This window comes from Meleagris gallopavo, chromosome 1, assembly GCF_000146605.3.
Source record: "Meleagris gallopavo isolate NT-WF06-2002-E0010 breed Aviagen turkey brand Nicholas breeding stock chromosome 1, Turkey_5.1, whole genome shotgun sequence".
Lineage (NCBI taxonomy): Eukaryota > Metazoa > Chordata > Aves > Galliformes > Phasianidae > Meleagris > Meleagris gallopavo.
Genome location: NC_015011.2, coordinates 37,189,850 through 37,195,193, shown reverse-complemented (window position 1 = coordinate 37,195,193; position 5,344 = coordinate 37,189,850). Strand labels below are relative to the sequence as shown.

The 5,344-nt window shown below is 46.7% G+C and overlaps 1 protein-coding gene across 1 annotated transcript in view; it reads right to left on the bottom strand.

Moving 5' to 3' along the window:
* Positions 1 to 3,080: 3,080 nt before the first annotated feature.
* Positions 3,081 to 5,344, bottom strand: part of LOC100551190 (glioma pathogenesis-related protein 1-like) — an 8,751-nt gene continuing 6,487 nt past the window's right edge. The window contains exon 7 of the mRNA XM_003202097.4: positions 3,081 to 3,141. The gene's annotated coding sequence lies outside the window, so the exon portion shown is untranslated. The remainder of the gene's footprint in view (positions 3,142 to 5,344) is intronic.

Below are 5,344 nucleotides of genomic sequence, written 5' to 3'. Positions count from 1 at the left end.
GGAGAGCTGACTCGACGACTTTGGACTTATAAATAAGTTGGTTCCACCATTGAGAAGTCTCCATCACCATCGCTGTGGTGACTATCATTGTCAACGGAACAATGCTCGATGACCCACCATTACTGAAGACTGAGCTACGAACCACACTGGATCCATGGTGGTGACTATCTCCCTCTTGCTTCCTATAAAGACTCCTTGCTTCTTTCCTATCTTTTCTATTGCCCTTCTTCCCTTCCCCATCACCCTATTTCATAATAGTGTCTGTCCTCCCCTTCCCTATCACCCTGATTAAGATTTGTAATAAACTGGTTGGACCAACATTTGAACCATTTCTTCTTAATCTCACACCAGGTATACAGATATCAAAGAACCTCCTCTCCCTCCTATAAATTGGAGTGAGACACACCCACACAGCCACTTGCTCAGTCCCCATTCCCAGCAGAATGGAGGAGAAAGCAGAAATGAGAAAACTCATGAGTCAGGATAAATACAGCTCAACAGAAGTGGAGATGAAGGAGAAAAACAAACAAACAAAATAACAAGTGCTGTGAAGGCAATCACCCTCATAGACAGATATATAGGCGCCCAGTCTGTGAGCAGTGGCCACCCCGGAAGAAACCCCTGCCTCTTCTTCCTCTACTCTGGATTTCATTTCTGACCACAATGTTACACAATGTGATATATCCTTTGGCCAATTCAGGTCAACTATCCTGTCTGTTAAATGCAAACAATAATAAATGCATGCATATATATTCTCTAAGTCTTTATTTAAACCCTTTAATTTAAATCTTTACTTATCTCTTAGTATGAAAGATGGCAGCAGACAAGAACTGACAATGGTCAAATTAAATATGTATTTTCTTACATGGTAAGAAAATTTTAACAAAATTTTAATTTTGACATTTTAACAAAAGCCTGAATACCTGGGGCTCATTTTCTTTGTGTGATGCCACATTCCTTGTGAGCTACATTGTGGCTCAGAATTTGAGATACTGTGTTCACAAACAGTATATCTAAGATAAAGGAGGAGAAACATTAATAGCAGTTACACATGCTAATTTCAGCCAGTATTTCTTAACTTGAAGCATGGCTGGGTTTGTTTTCCTTTGCTAACAGAGGTATGTAGGAACAATAGGTGGTTGAGGCCAAAAGACTCTAAAAACAAACTGAAGCCACCAGTGATTCAGGCTTTTTGAATGAGGCTGAGATCTTCACTTCTGAACCAGAACCTGTTCTGAGCCCACCTAATTTCTCCCACATCTGGCTTTCCTCCCCACTCCCCACTGCCTCTCTCTGCCAGCTCAGGGTGGATGTTACCTATTCCGCATGTCAGGTTTTGTCACCTTCAAACGTCCTAATATTAGGTTTCTTCCACTGGCACTCAATTTTAAACCTCGCTCTATCAATCTTCACCTGTATTTTTTGAGCTACACAGGACAAAGATTAGCTCTGAGAGAAGAATGGAATGGTACCACTGACAATAGAATAACTTAAATGGAGACTAACACATATAGGCTTAGTAAAGGACAAGCTTTATTCTTTCTCTTCTTTAAAAGTAATACATAGTTAAATCTCCAATATCGAGAAAAAATGATGTTTGGGATAATTGAAATTTAATGAAAATGAGTTATTGCTTCTTTTGGATTCAGAGTTAAGTTCAACTCAAAAGCTGAAGGAGCACTTGGACGATGCTCTCAGACATAGGTTTTGATAGAATCATAGAATCACAAGGTTGGAAAGAACCTACAAGATCATCTAGTCCAACTATCCTCCCATTGCCCTTGCTACCACAAGCACCAAACCATATCTCGTAGCTCCTCATCCAGAAGTCTCTTGAACACTGCCAGGGATGGCAACTCCACTACCTCCCTGGGCAGGCCATTCCAGTGCCTGACCACTTCTCTGAGAGAAAAAGTTTTTCCTTATGTCTAATCTAAATCTCCCCTGGCAGAACTTGCAGCCATTTCCTCGGGTCCTGTTTGTTGCCTGGGATAAGAGGCCAAACCCCTCCTCATCATAACCTTCCTTCAGGAAGTTGTCGAGTGCAATAAGTTCTCCTCTGAGCCTCCTCTTCTCCAGACTTAAACAATCCCAGCTCTCTCAGCTGCTCCTCATAAGATTTGTGCTCCAGACCCCTCACCAGTTTTGTTGCCCTTCTCTGGACACGTTCCAGGGCCTCAATGTCTTTCTTGTAGTGAGGGGCCCAAAACTGAACACAATACTTGAGGTGCAACCTCACCAGTGCTGAGTACAGGGGGATGAACACCTCCCTGCTCCTGCTGGCCACACTATTTCTAATGCAGGCCAGGATGCCATTAGCCCTCTTGGCCACCTGGGCACACTGTTGGCTCATGTTCAGCTGAGCAATCAACCAACACCCCCAGGTCCCTTTCCTCTTCACAATCATCCAGCCACTCATCCCCAAGCCTATAATGCTGCATGGGGTTATTGTGGCCAAAGTGCAGGACCCAACACTTGGCCTTGTTGAACCTCATCCCATTCACCTCAGTCCAGCCATCCAGCTTATCTAGATCCCTCTGAAGGGCCTCCCTACCCTCAGGCAGATCAACACCACCTCCCAACTTGGTGTCATCTGCAAACATACTGAGGGTGCACTCAATCCCCTATCAAGGTCATCAGTAAAGACATTAAACAAGATGGGCCCCAGCACTGACCGCTGGGGGATACCACTTGTAACAGGGTCACCAGTTTGACTTAACTCCGTTAACCACTACCTGTTGGGCACAGCCCTCTAGCCAGTTCCTCACCAAAAGAAGGGTATACCTGTCCAGGCCATGGACAGGCCAGTTTCCCCAGGAGAATACTGTGAGAGACTGTGTCAAAGGCTTTGGTGAATTCTAGGTAGACTACATCAACAGCCTTTCTCCCGTCTATCAGTCTGGTCACCCAGTCATAGAAGATGAGGTTGGTCAAGCATGAGCTGCCTTTCATGAACCTGTGCTGGCTGGGCCTGATCCCCTGGATGCCACGCATGTGCCATGTGATCTCACCCAAGATGATTTGCTCCATAACTTTTGCTGGTACCGAGGTCAGGCTGACAGGCCTGTAGTTCCCTGGATCCTCCTTATAGCCCTTCTTGTAGATGGGAGCCACATCAGCAAGCCTCCAGTCCTCTGGGACCTCTCCAGATAACCAGGAGTGCTGGTAGATGGCGGAGAGCGGCTTGGCAATCACCCCCGCCAGCTCCCTCAGCACCCAAGGGTAGAGCCTGTCCAGTCCCATGGGCTTGTGACAGTCGAGATGGAGGACTGGAGCTCTCTAACCATCTCCACCTGAATCACCGGGGGTGTATTCTGCGTAGTATCCCAGACTTCCAGATCAGGGCGTAAAGTTCCCTGAGGATAACTGATCTGCCTATTAAAGGCAAATGTAAAGAAGGCATTGAGGACCTCACTCTTCTCCTTATCCTCAGTGGTCACATTCCCCGCTGCATCAAGTAAAGGATGGAAATTCTCCTTGGTTCTTCTCTTACCGTTGATATATTTGTAAAAGGATTTCTTATTCTCTTTTACTGCAGTGGCCAATCTGAGAGTGAGTTGGGCTTTTGCTTTCCTAACTTCCTCCCTGCATACCTTAGTAACTTCCTTGTAATCCCCCCAAGTAGCCTGTCCTTCCAAAGGACATAGACTCTCTTTTTCTTCCGAAGTCTCAAAAGCAGTTCCCGGTTCATTTACACTGGTCTGCTTCCCCTACGGCTCACCTTACAGCATTCAGGAACAGCCTGTTTTTGTTCCTTTAAGATTTCCATTTTGAGGAGCATCCAGGCTTCCTGGACCCCTTTACTCTTAAGGAACGACTCCCAAGGGATCCCTGCAATAAGCATCCTGAACAGGTCAAAGTCTGCCCTCTGGAAGTTCAAGATAGCAGTTTTGCTACTCACCCTTCTGACATCTCCAAGAATAGAGAATTCTACAAGTTCATGGTCGCTCTGCCCAAGACAGTCCCCAGCCTTCACAGCTCCCAGTCCTTCTCTCTGTTAGTGAAGAGCAGGTCTAGCAGGGCACCACCCCCGGTAGGCTCTCATACCGGCTGTGTAAGGAAGCTATCTTCCATGCACTCTAGAAACCTCTTGGACTGCTTTCTCTGCAGTATTATATTTCCAACATATATCAGGGAAGTTGAAGTCTTCCATGAGAATGAGTGCTGGCAATCGTGCAATTTCTGCAAGCTGCTCATAGAATGCCTCATCCATCTCTTCATCCTGATTAGGGGTCTATAACAGACCCCCACCAAGATGTCGCCCCTACAGGCCTTCCCCTGTTCCTTACCCATGGACACTCAACTTTTTCATTCCCAGCCCCAAGCTCTTCGACATCAAAACATACTTTAATATAAAGAGCCACACCCTTCCTTCCTCGTCTATCCCTTCTGCAGAGCTTGTAGCCATCTATCACAGCACTCCAGTCATGGGAGTGGTCCCACCACGTTTTGGTAATAGCAACTAGGTAATAGTTAGCCTGCCACACAATCACTTCCAGCTCCTCCTGCTTGTTGCCCATGTTGCATGCATTGGTGTAGATGCACTTCAGCCGAATCATCTGCCTCACCCCCAGCTCCAGCACTGTTCCCCTAGGCTCGTCTCTGGTGATCCCTGTTTTATCTCCTTCCCCCATCGTAGCTAGTTTAAACCTCATTCAATAAGCCCTGCTAGCTCCTGCGCTAGGATTGTTCCCCTCTTTGAGATAGGTGGACAACAAGCCAGGGGCTGAGTAAACTGCCTCATGATCAAAGAACCCAAAGTTTTTGCTTCAACATCAGCCTCTGAACCAATTATTCATTACTTGTCCTTTCCTAAGCCCACTCCGTGTCCTTCACTGCCCCTGAAGGTATAGAACAAAAGATCACTTGAGCTCCTTCTCCTTGAACTAAATGCCCTAAACCTCTGAAATCTCTTTTCGTAGTTTGCAGGCTTCTCTGAGCAATTTCATCACTGCCCACCTGAACTATGAGTAATGGAAAGTAATCAGTGGACCTAACCAGCTTTGGGAGTTTCCTGGTTATGTACCTGACCTGGGCCCCAGGAAGGCAGCAAACTTCTCAACGGCTCTGGTCTGGTCTGCATATGGGGCCCTCCATTCCTCTGAGAAGGGAGTCACCCACTACAATCACCTTTCTTTCTTTCCTGACAGAGGCAGTCTAAAGGTGGGGGTGACCGCCTTGCCTTAGGCTCCCTCCTAGGCAGATCCTCCCTCACCTCACCACTCACCACCCCTTCAATTTCCAGCTTCTCAAACCTGTTGCTTACTGGGAGCTGGGGAAGCAGGCTAGGCAGTGATGCTGAGTTGAGATTCTCTTCCAACCCTCCTCATCTGTCACGTCTATC